Below are 13,696 nucleotides of genomic sequence, written 5' to 3' on the forward strand. Positions count from 1 at the left end.
GTGCTCATTTAAGGAAAGTGCTATTGCTAGACCTGATAAATTGGGGCCAATGGTTCTAAAGAAAATGGAGTCACAAGAAATTCAAGATGGAATTCAGGGTTAGGAGAGTTATGATGATGTTCCAGAAGGAGATGACATGACTGTATTTGAATAAATGTTGATTTTTTTGTTCAAGAATAAATGTTGATTGTTGTTCGTGAAAAAATAAGACATTCCCTGAAAATAAGCCCCAGTGCATTTTTTTGGAGGAAAAATTAATATAAGACACTGTCCTATTTTTGGGGAAACAGGGTATATATCGGTTTTGTTGCTATCTACTGCATTTATTAACACAGAGATATAAAAATTCTGTTTGCCAGAAAAAACCCTACTATCCTACTCTTATTTTTATTTGTACCACTTTAATAGGTGGCATAGACGTACAGTTTATTGTTAACAGGGCAGTTAACATCTTTTTATATTGATTCTCTAATGATTAAAAGTACAGGGTGTCCTAAAAGTCACTTCTTTTTTCTATTTTGTTTCAGGTATCATTCAGAAAGACTTGAGGCCATCAGCATATGACAACTTTGCAGTTTTTGTAGACGTATCATTCCTGGAACCATGGCTCACCAATTGACATTGGAGCAGCAATGCAAAATGGCCAGAAGTTATTCAGTCCCCGGCCAAAAAGCTTTATGGCCGTCACATTGGTCCAACGCGTAACACAATTTATGATGTCTATTGCAAGTTTCAACAGGATCTATTCTTGACAAACCACGCAGCGGGAGGCACAACCACCGAGTTTAGAGAAAATCAAACCCAGCAGAAATTCTCGAGCATGAAGGAGAATCTCAAAAGCTGGTGGTGTGCAATGTCTAGCACTGGGCTGATTGGTCTATTTTTCTTCCGTGAGAGAGAATTCCTGAACATCAAGTTTCGTGACCAATGGATTAGTCGAAGGGGTCCCCTCGAATGGGCTCTTAGGTCCCCTGACCTTACACCTTGTGACTTGTTTTTGTGGGGCTATATCAAAAGCAAGGTGTTTGCTACTAAGCACCGTAACCTGACACAGCTTGAGGAAAGAATCCACACAGCCTTCAGTGAAGTTGGGGAGAAGATGCTACAAAACGTCAGAGAGGCTTGTGTTCGAAGGTGGGTGAAAGTTGTTGAAAATGGAGGCGCTCATGTATACTACTAGTCTTCAAGGCGTTTGAACGTGATGGCAAATCTAGCAAGTAAAACTTCAACGACTCCTTTGATGATTCTAAAAATAATGTAAAATATATGTAATTTTTAGGAATTCAGTGTATAGTGACTTTTGGGTCACCCTGTATATAAAAAGGAGATAAGTAAGTGTGTTCATGGCAGAGTAGCTTTACTACCTGAAAAAAAAATTAGGTAGCAGTAGTCATAAATACTGCTGTGGCACACCAGGCATAGCTCATAATATATTTGGAGATAACATCAACAATTTTGCTGCAGATGTTTAATTAGAATACTATGAACCCCATTCTAAAAAAAGGTCTGTCTGTACTTCATCCATGGTTACCTGACCTGGAAAAAGCATGCAGCAAATGAGTGGCGTAACATATGACACTTTACTTTCACCAAATCATTGGCAGCTGAGGAATTAATATTCTTTTAGCATTTCCTTTAAAACCTTAGGCTAGAAAAACTTAAATTGCACATGGGATGCTCGCTACTCATGCATGCATTAACTGCTTGCACAGTACACAGTTTACAAACTGAATACCTAAGTATATCAATGAATCTTTCCAAATATTGAATATATTTTTGAATCTGTCTATCTTTTGAATTTTTTCTGAATCTGCGATTTCTGTCTATAAAAAATGATAGTCACCCTCTCATTACAAATAATGAAATCAGCAGTTAAAATCTCTAATCATCCAATCCAAGTACACAAAGCTGAAATCCATTCAGTTACTATCTGTGTATGCACTCTGCCTGGCTTTTATAATGACTCTCAAGTTTTGTTTCTTTAAGTTACTGACCTGTAATAAGCATGCAAAGAATTTCTTTTTTTCATGATCTGCATACTTGTTCAAGGTCAGTAACTTGGTTTCAAAGTACACAAGAAAGTCAGCTATCAATTTTATAGAAAGGTTAGCAAAGGCAGTTCCCATGTTTCATGACCGGTTTTCAGATGTTTTTCTTAAAGTAAAATTAAAGTTCCCAAGATAAAATTGGTAGAAGATACAGTTGATTGGAAGAAGATACTTTATGGGTATTTTCTGCTTATCTATTTATCTTTCTATCACAATTTTAGTGAATATTCCCAGGGATCTGTAACATTCTTAGATTGTGGGATTATGTACTGTATATACTCAAATATAGCCGAATTTTTCAGCACTCAAAATGTGCTGAATACTCAAGTCATCAATCAGCACTATCAGCGTTGCTCTCCCCAATCTCTCTCCTCCCCCTTTCCCCTTCCTCCGGATTACGGGGGGACAGTAGCACAGGTCCACACCGGTGCCACTTGTTGGACTAATGTCTGGGCAGTACCGCCCTGACCACAAGCCCACCTGCACCCCCCTGTTTGGGTATAATTTTATCCAATGCCTAGGATTCAGCCCCAGGGGTGTCAAAACCCCCTAGGAGGACCCAGGCGGAGAATGGTCTGAATCTCTGCCCACTCAGGGCATTCTGTGCCTATGCGCTGTGCCAGGTTCTCTATTCTTAATCAACAGACACTGGAAGCTGCATTCATCTCATCTCTCCCCACAAGTAAGTTACTACAACTTAAATATGCCAAATTCAGGGTAAGCTAGGCTTATACTCGAGTCAATCAGTTTTCTTAGTTTCTTAGGTAAAATTAAGTACCTTGGCTCATTCGGATCAGCTTATACTCCAATATATAGGGTAACTCCCGCAAATATACAAAAAAAAAATTACATTATCCACGAGTAACCAATAGTGAACCTAGAAAAAGGAAAACTCAAAAAAGGTCAAGAGACAATGTCAATTGCAGTAACAGGGCTTGTGAATCTAGATCACCCACATTCGAGACTGCACATTATGCAGGTATACTGCATATACATTATGGCAAGGCACAAAGCCAAAAGCTAAAGTTAGAAAACGGAAAGGATTCTCAGTTACACAAACTTTTGGATTGAAAAAAAAAATCCTTATCTTCTAAAATTACTGTTCTTGCTATCAACTCATGTACGAGTATATCTTTCACATCCACTACTGCATACCTTGTCAGAGTCCTTCCACATTTCAGGTTTCTCACAAGGTACTTCTGAAAATTATCAGCAAGATTTGTTTGCAGAAATGTAGAGCTCTGAATGCTGGTAGTCACTCGCAATTCATTAAAGCATTTACTACATTTGACATTACACACTGATACTTTAACATGTGACAGTTGAAGGCAACTTTTGACCTTAAAGACATACATGCTGGTAAAATTCCATCAATGTTACTAAAACTTATTTTCAATGCCCTAATTATGTTGATAGTAAATTATTCATCTGTATCTATTACCTAAACATTCAACACAGAAAAAAACTTTTTTCGTTTTATGTGATGGAACCTGTTACCTAATTAGGTGAACCTGGCATGTTATGGAAAATATTATAATGCAAAGGTATAGAGCTTGAAAGATAAATGCCGTTTTCAGAGAGTATTATAAAAGGTGAATAATCCCATCTCCTATGTCAATATGTGTCTCCCTTCATACATGTAATTAACCAAGACAGTTCTATGTGGTTAAAATTTGTTTTTAATATCAGAAGCCACCACTGTACACTTATTGCTAAGCATTCCGCTATACTTAAAGCTCCCCTTGGCTGGACAGAATACACTTTCATTGGTAAAGCTGGGTGATCCAGCAAACTTTGAATAGATCTGGTCCAGGAATGAAAACATTTGCTACCAAAAAGAAATGACTCCGTAAAAATCCATTCCAGGTTTACTGGATCACCCAGATTCACTGATGAAAGTGTATCCTCTCCAGCCTTGGAGAGTTTTATTAAATCAGGCCAATGTTCCAAACTCTAAAGAAGGCAAGCAACAGAAAGCTTGAACTTTGAATTTGTAAATCCCCATTTCATCCCCATAAAAAACATTACTCCTATGAGGATAAATGCCTGGATCCTGTGGTAATTAAGATTAGACATTGCATATTAGTAAAAACAGGTGGCTTGATGACATTGGATTTTTTCTAAGGTGAAGAAAGTAATAGTAAAATTTTGGCAAGCTCATGAAGAGAGTATTGTAGAGTATCATTTTTAATAATAACTAGTATTTATATAGCACCAACATATTACGCAGCACTTTACAAAGTCCATAGTCATGTCGCTAGCTGTTCCTCAAATGGCCTCACAGTCTAATGTCCCTACCATAGTATTATGTCTTTTAATACAGTCTAAGGTTAATTTTTGGGGTATGCCTAACTGCATGTTTTTTTGTTTGTTTTTGGGATGTAGGAGAAAAGCAGTTTATGGGGAAACTCTCGTAAACACAGGGAGAACAAGCAATCTCCATGCCGATAGTTCCCTCGCCAATATTTGAACCTGAAACCTAGCGCTGCAAAGGCCAGAGTGCTAATCTCTGAGCCCCCGTGCTGCCCATAGATGCCCAGAGATGACTCTTACCAGTCAAGATGATTTATTTTTTCTTAAAATGAATGCAAAAAACAGGGAGAACATGCAAACCCTTGCGGATGATGTCCTGGCCAGGATTTACACCTAGGATCCAGCAATGCCGAGGCAAGAGTGCTTGCCACTGAACAATCCATGCCGCCACTGTTTTACTGTTTCTGTTTTACTGTAAACAACAGGAACACAAAGAGATAGGAAATCACTTGATAATCATGTGATTCCACTAGAAATACCATTATACAAATATAAGCTTTAACCATACAATACAACCTAGTGCCACAGTATACTATATGAAAATGGGTACTGCACCTATGTCTGTGTAAACAGTAATCTAACACAGCTTACCCTCACTGGTCCTTGGAATCCAAAAAATCTTCTAAATATGATGACATGTAACATGTTCAACGTAAGCTTGTTTATTGAATAAAGGACTATGGTTTGTATATTGTTTTTAGTATATTACTTTAAGTAGTATAATTTCCGTATCAGCTAGAATGGACCAACACATTTGACTGGCTATGTAAATTTTAAACCTTTATTTTATCGTTTTTAGACTTTCTATTCCATTCTAACATTAAGAAAGAAAAGAACAAAACAGTTATGATAGAAAAGAAACACTTCGGTTTAACTGAGTAGCCAAATCCAGATATTCTTTATTATTAATTAAAATGGGGCAGATGTATGAAACCATGTCACCTTTACATACACAAAGCATGTTCAAATGTATAAGGTGCCATTCCTAATATCTTCAAAACGCAATGCTTCACTCCTTCCTTTAATGCATTCTCTTTTTTTATCTTGACTTAGAAATATACTGTTACAACACAGCACAACTACAATAACTACGTAACAATAGAAACTGGTGTTTCAACATCTGGGTAACAACACCAGGTCATACATCTGTTTCAAGGTGAATAGACAAAGCACATGTTCTGCATAGCATACCTTATCGCTTTGAAAACCTTTTGATTTTTATTAGGCTTGTTTTTTTTATATGTTTACATAGCTGTTGCTTTATAGTTCTTTTTTTCAAAAGGCATAGTGATCAAATGTTGAAATATGAATGCTGGTATAGTTCCATTTGTCATTTGAATTGAAATGCTGGTATACTGAAATATTTCCCATATAACTAAAGTTGTCAAGGATGATGGCCGAGGTATGTTAGAGCCATAAGGTATGCAGTAAAATAAATACTGCACATCATGTGCCTAGTTATCAGACTGGTTTTCCTAGAATCTTTAAACACTGCCAGTGGCAGAAGACAAGTATGATGCAGGTTTCTGTCCCTAATATGATCTTTTAAAATTCTGTGATACTGGGGTAATTTTTTGGAAACACCATATTTAGCGGTGTTAATGAAGAACATCAAATCTAGCAATGTGTGTAAATATCAGATGTGTCCCATTGGTATACTCAATGACCTTCATAATAAGTCATGACTTGAGTGCTTTTGGTGTGAACTTTGAGGACCAATAGCTTGGTCGAGTTTATATATAAGCCAATTTACTGCTCATTGACCGCTTGGTGTATGGTGAAAATTAAAAACAGCACCGGGACAGCAACTAGTCCTCCCATCAATGGGCCTGATTTATTAAAGCTCTCGAAGGCTGGAGAGGATACACTTTCATTAGTGAAGTTTAGTGATCCAGCAAACCTGACTCAATAGCTCTGAAAGGGGCCCACAAGGTTTCAAGACTTGCACTGGACCTGACAATATGGTACATTGAATGCAATGAATTGCTGCTGCTGTTTTATAAAACTGTTGCAATGCTTTTTTCCTTTTTTTTTAAAGTGGACATTTCATTGCAAATAGAAGGTCTGCTTCCCTGCTCGGCTCCTGTCTCCCTGATTTTGCAAAAAAAATGAGACGGAAATATTACATACAAAGGTTCTGGCTATACCAAGGAGGTTCAAGTGACATTTTTTTTTTTTTTTTTTTTTTGAGATTGTGTTTTTATTAAGAATTATTTCAACAGAATACAAAAAAAAAAGACAAAGAAGGCATCAACACATAACAGAACCGTGAAATTAAGACATAGCGCTTACAGATTTTGAGAATTACAATAACCAGGTCTTAAACAAACTTTGTATGCATCAAGTGACATTTTTAGGTGTCCCTGGGCATTTAAAACCCCACAAGAATGATAGGACCTTGGTGAGTTATGTTTTCATTTTATGTTTTACAAACCATGGCAGCAGGTGTGGGTATTTAGGATGTGCTAACTGGGTAGAAGACCATTTTTATGGAAGGCTCACTATTTCTTTGCACCTTAGCACATTCACTTAAATAGGTTTGATATCTGCAAAATGTCAATTGTTTTTCAGTAGGTTAAGAAGAGAAAAGAAGAGTCAACAGAAAAGAAGAGTCAAGGATGTTCATATGACCTTTTTTTCTCCAGGTTAAAGATAGAACAAATCCTAAATGTTAACACAAAGACAGAAAGATGTATGGCAGGTGAGGGAAAGGTATAAGAAGAAACATTGCTGCATACTTTAGGCATATTTTGTGGAAAATAGAATAGTAAAAATGTGGAAGATACACTAAATAAGCTTAAGTTTTATTTCACAATTTCCTGCTAATCCACTTCCACTGTTTTGCAGGATATAGCCGTACCAATAGTTTGCTGCAGACCGCTAAATTCTTTTTTTTTCTAAGTTTGTCCATGGGTACCTGAGACTTCCTTTCAACAATCTCTGGACCTCAAAGTCTGGACCTCAAATATCTGCGTATTCATTGTTTCCATTGAAAGCTCCTTCGGCTTTATTTATAAAGCAGGGAATCTGACATTCCCTTATACATTCCCTGGCAGAAAATCAATTATTATCAATAAAACATATGGACCTTTGGACATTCCCCCACCAGCGAATGTTTGATTCCCTGCCTATTAAAGGTTTGATTTTGATTAGTGGAAATTTTATCCTCACCTCTGTCCCCAAGTTCCAACAAACACTTTTTCTCCCTACTACATTATCTCCAAATTTGTAGAGTTTGGTTTAAATCTTCAGAATTTATAAGCACATGGGTATAATGTGCTTTGAAATGAGTATAGTTGTTACAAGTTTGATTTTGCAAATATAATTAGCTTACGTAGGAGTAATTTATATGGTGGAGGGGAATTTTACAGAGTTTAAACATGCTATAACTTATATAAAGCAATGAGTCATTTTATTTTAATAACCTCTAACATTTATACAATCTCTGAAGTCTAATGAAGACGAGTACTATGGTACACCTAAATGGTACACCTACTAGACAGGGCTCCAGGCTCTACTCTTGGCAAAGCTGAAGACTTAAGTACTACAACATGATTTACTAACAAATAATTACAACCTTTATCTCACAGCCTCTATAATTATCCTTCAGCAATATACATTGTATTACATACTTATTTTACCTTGAATTTTAACGAATGAAACACTAGTTAAACTTTATGTTCCCAATTTTATATTGTATGTTCCAGCCAACATGCAAGAGGAGTCCCTTTTCTGCTAGCGCCCTCTAGTGGCTGTAGGCTATGCGATCCTAACTTCACCTCTATGACCTTCAATTGACTTTGTATTGCATGCAAATATCTACACATAACTGGGAAGGTTCATGATTAGTATTTTTTGTAAAATCTATATACAGATTTTTAACATATTAATACGAACAATAGAAACAACACTAAAATAGTACAAAAGGGTATAAACTACACAAGTATGCAAATAGCAAAGCAAAATAAAGGTTTGTAGCAATACATTTCTAAACTGTATATAGAAATTATCACATATCATCAGTCCAATAACAAAGCTTGCATGTGACGGTACTAGACCAGCAAGTCCATGACCTAAAATCCCACATAGCGTAACAAGCAGGGCGTGGTAGTGAGAAAAGGTTGTAGATAAACTGGATTTTAACCAGAGACGGTGTTATAGGAAAGATAGAGAGAAAGCATGGGGTAAAGCTAGGTACACACTTCCAATAATTATAGTTGGAAAATGAACTATTACGACCGATCAAGGATTATGCACGATTATACAATACGATCGTATTGTGAACAATTCTCTACATCCTGTAACAATACGATCGTTCAAATATAATCCACCAATAGTGTACACATACTAGATACAATTGTTTGAATGAGTGACATGTAAAGGAGAGAGTGTATTGCAGAAACATGCACAATCACTGAACGACTATACACACAATAGATAGTGAACAATTGTCGGCCAATTAGATGCGCCATGACGGTTGTTCATTTCCAACCACGATCCTCGTTCGTCTGTGTCGTTGGTCACCTTTTTTGTAAACAATTTTCGTCTGATAGGTCCTTCGTCATTCGTTTCCAACGATAATTATTGTAAGTGTGTACGCAGCTTTAGACAAAAAGGGAGGATTAACGATAGAAGAGAAAAAAAAGGGAGTTTGAAAGGGAAGCAGAAAGGAAAGGAAAGAAAAAAAACATCTACAGCCAACACCAGGGCAAGGTTGGGCCCTGAGACCGACTTAACAACCCAGGACCTCAGGGAACCTTGGGGACTGCTTGTAATATGTCCATGCAGACCAGGTGATCATGTAACGCTCTCTGAGATGATAATTAGCATTTTTTATGTTTACAGGTAGACAACAAATGTGATTAATGGCATAAAAAATAGGTACTTATGAAGTGCAAACAACAGGCTGACAAGACTTAGACAAATGTAACTGCAGATTGTGGTAAATAAATGCTTTAATAAATAAAAATATTTGAAACATGGGATCATACCTAAATCTCAAAGTGACACTACCTGTAGTGAGGAGACTACCTGTAGCATCTTACCTATGGTGGCCATTGGAGAATGGCCACCCTATGCTGTCCACTTTACCACCCCATGCTGTCTGTTGTAAAATGGTAAAACAATACTTTTTAAAGAACCAGCATAGTAGTGCCAACCACCAGGAGCCCCATGGAAATCACTTCACTTCTTCAGTGTCCTCTTAGTGCCCCTGCAAACTACAAATATCAGTTGATCCTGACAATAAAAGAATGCAGCTTTCTGCAATGGTGTGCCAACTATACTGTACTGCTCGCTAATTCATAGTTGGAACTGCCATGTAGGCCTCAAGTGCAGTGGAAAAATATGAAATGCAGGGGTGGGGCTATTAGGATTTTCAATGCTAACTCGTAGGTCTGCAGCTTGTCACTCAGCACCTGGCCACACCTGGTCCTGCCCTCTGCTTTGTGCATTGACAGCACTGCCTCTCTTACTGAAACCCTGCCATTGGGAGCTGCAGTGTGTGGGAGTATGTGAGACATGATTAAGGAGCTCAAGAACATTTTTGTTTAATTTCTGAAACTTGGACATCACATAGGGACTTTTGTATAGACTGTTATACAGAGGTATAGCTATCTTTTAAGGCACACACCTGGGCTAATATTGCTAGGCTTTTAGATTTTACACTTTAATCTCTCTCAGCAGAGACTATACAATAGGTACATTAAAAATTAAAAATATTAAAATTTTAAAAATAACAAAAGCAAATAGTTTTTTATCATTCCGAGATTTATTGAAATTTTAGATAAGGATAAATAGGAAATGTTGCATTTAACTATTCATCTTTACTATTTAAATTAAAGAGCAATTTCAGGGAAAAAAACTTTTTACTTCATTTTGGATAGGATTGCTGTGTGTGCCTACCCATCCCTGTGAGAACAGTACCTCCTGCTCCTCCCGTCCGACACTGACTGGGAAGACTTCCAGCTTTGTAATATCTAATGTAAAGGTGCACTGGAAGAGAGAAGAGCAGAGCTCAGAGACATGACCAAACAGAATCTCTTTAAGGATGTGTCTGCAGCAACACAGGTAATGAGGTCAGTATGTTAACCAAAAACATTTTGCATTAGGATGGGACAAATTGGAGCTCCTGTCTGGATTTTACAGTTATCTGGAGCTTTCTTTAAGAAAGTGCTGTATCGCATATCAGAGTTTTAAGGATCACGATCTGCACCATGTACTACTACATCCTAATACTAGTTATTATTGAAGATCCTACAAGACACATTAAATAGTAAGGATCCAACAGTGGTAAAGTAAACCTTTTTTAGAGAATCAGCATAACAGATAGGCAACTAGCATTTTTAGAAGAAATTTAACAATGGAAACCCCAATAATTCTTTCATGACAGGTTTACTTTAGACCTCCCAGCACAGTCCCTAATTTAGAGTTATGTGTATCTTTTGTTTCCTTTGGCATTTTTTATTACAAACAGTACACAGACAGTTTTGTTAGACGGATAAATCACAAGGCATAAATGGCTTGTTGCAACAATGGAGGCTGATATTTATAAAAAGACACTAAACTATGTAGCCTTGTGCCAAGGAAAGGTTCTAAATAATAGTAACAAAATAAGCAACCTCACCTTTCGACTCTTATTTTATTTTTAACAATCCAGTGAGAAAAAAAAAAGAATAAAATGTCCTTTGCTAAACATGAATATGCATTTTTACAATGTTTGGTTTATCAAACAACTTCAGCTTTCTGTACACATCACCTTCTTTGTATGTTTTCATATTCTTTAATAAAAATGGACTAAAATATTGGGTGATCTTTTAATAGAAACAGACTGGTAGTATGGCAATTCTGGCATTTACTAGAGGGCTACAATGTTTAATATGTGGCCACAACTCCCATGGGCTTCTCAGTCACTTGAAGTGAAGCAATAAAATGTACTGTAAACACAAGTTATTTAAAAAAAAATAATCTGCATTTGAGTTCCAATGCTACTATAAGTCAAAAGTAGAGGCAATGGAATAATACCGAATTATATTTTATCAGACCTGGATAAGTCTGTCTATACAGGAAATGTCAGGTGTTGCACTGTATATACAATAGCCTGCTTTAACTTCTAGGTAAAGTTGTAATAGAAATAGAGGGACGGCTATTTTTCCTAAATGATTTATTATACCTCTTTAAAGAACAGGGGCTGACATAGGAAAGTACAAAGTGTGCTGCTGCATGAGAGCCCTGGACCCTCCCCTTAGACAACAGGGTCTCACCCCTGAGCAGCAGTTTCACTGACGTTGGGGGGCCCTGGCTAGTTCTGAACACGGGGCCACTGTTAGCTACATCCGCCACTAGTAAAGAACCCCTTCATCGGGCATCATGGGTTTTGCTACTGTATAAATTGGGACAGAAAAGGCAGTGACATGAGTACAGAAACAGGAAGGTTGTTGGAATTTGTTGGGACTATGGGTATTTAACACATAAGGCCTGATTTATTAAGGTTTTCAAGGCTGGAGAAGGTACACTAACACCAGTGAAGTTGGGTGATCTATAGATTTATAAAGAGTAATTTGCCATTTGTTAGAAAATGTTGTCGATCCAGGACCAGGTCCCTTTCAGGTTTGCTGATGAAAGTGTATTTTAATAAACTAATAAACTTTTAATAAATTGGTCCATAGTACCAGTCTTCTTTTTTGTTAGCACCTAATACTCAATAAATCTGTGAGAAACAGTTCTATAAATGTCTATGGAAGCATGTGAAAAATGTGTGAACACTAGGATTTTGCTAGGATTAAACTGTCTAGCAACCTCCCTCATTATCCACTATTAATCCATATTGATACTATTACAGAAATTGCCTAATACCAGACCATACTGAGAAAGATCACATTTACACCACTATTTGTCCAGTCACATCTACTGTAGGTATAATAACAATTTACTCATTTTAATTTTGTCAGCCTTCAATTGCTTTGTCAGAGTGATTGATTATATAAAAGATGGTCATGCCTGCATACCTGTTGTGATTGATTTAAACTAGGAGAAGATTGATTGCCATAATTCTCCTAGGTAAATGTAAAAACAGCAGGATAGGTCTACAGCACTCTTGGAATCATCAGCATGACATTGTAACCTGTTTCCAAAGCTTTATACATTTTTTTATAACTTAAATCCTTGTAGATATATTCATATAATATGACTATATAATATGTAATATAATATAATATATAATAACGACTATATACAATGACAAACCAGATATTTGTGTAAATTGGCACCGAGCAGTAATTTCCAAACTTCCAGGTGGACACAACAGAGTAGAGAACTATGGCAGGAAGATCTGGATGTTAAGGCTTACAGAGGACCAAACATTAAAAATGAGTATACTAAGGTAAATAAAGTTTTATTTGGTTTTGGATTTTATTGGAACATTTCCAATTTCTAGAAAAAAGAGGAACTCATTCATATTCATTTCAGTATTTAATTAACAAAATTGGCTCATGTGACGACCCTTAAGCATATATGCCGGTAGTAATTCCAAAGACACAACTGACTTTCTGTCCAAGAAGGACTATCACCAACTATCAGGGGCAGACATGGGAATGTGAAAAGTGTGCTGCTGAACACTCCGGGGCGGACCCTCCTTAGTAACCAGGGGCCCCCAATTTCCCTTTCTAACCTTCAGAGTGCAGAATATTAGATTGCACTGCAAGGTTTCTTTGCAGGAGAGGGTACTACCCCACTACCGAAGATTGATATTTTATGTGTTGTGTTTGTTGGACTTGTTTTGTAAGTTAAAAATATTGCTTTTGATATATACTCTTTACTTGATATGCTCAAAACTTGGAAATGACATTGTAAATATAAAAAATAAACTATAAGAGCTGCCGAGATCATATTGTACAAACCAACATAATCCACAACCTTCCCCTCTCCCCTGTTGAGGACCAGCTGTGTGGTTTAGCAAGTTATATTGGGTTTGCTAACAGTGGCAATGCAAACAGTGCTGGGTTTGCTTATTAACAAGCAAAGCATATTTTGCAAAATACATTTTTTAAATGCAAGTATTGTTTATTTGTCATGGTTTTTCATAAAATGAGTGGCTGAATATGAATAAGCTGATATAAAAATATAAATATTAGATAAAATAAATTTTACTATCAATGGTATACTTTTCCAAAACTCATAGCTTACGTCAATAAATGTGATAAAGTATAGATTTTCTTATGTTTACATGTACGTAAGATGATTACCAAATCAATAAGGGTGTTTTAGGGCAATAATACTGATCTAATTTGTGGGTACAGTTTTTACTTAATTCTCATGGAAACTACATGTGGGCTTTA

General features: G+C 36.6%; 1 long non-coding RNA gene across 1 annotated transcript; it reads left to right on the forward strand.

Moving 5' to 3' along the window:
* The first annotated feature begins 910 nt into the window (after nucleotides 1-910).
* Nucleotides 911-5,050, forward strand: LOC140322558 (uncharacterized). Its single transcript, XR_011919207.1, has 2 exons — nucleotides 911-1,134; nucleotides 4,434-5,050. It is a non-coding gene; the product is annotated as an uncharacterized lncRNA (long non-coding RNA).
* Nucleotides 5,051-13,696: the final 8,646 nt, after the last annotated feature.

The sequence above is a fragment of the Pyxicephalus adspersus genome, chromosome 1 (assembly GCF_032062135.1).
Source record: "Pyxicephalus adspersus chromosome 1, UCB_Pads_2.0, whole genome shotgun sequence".
Lineage (NCBI taxonomy): Eukaryota > Metazoa > Chordata > Amphibia > Anura > Pyxicephalidae > Pyxicephalus > Pyxicephalus adspersus.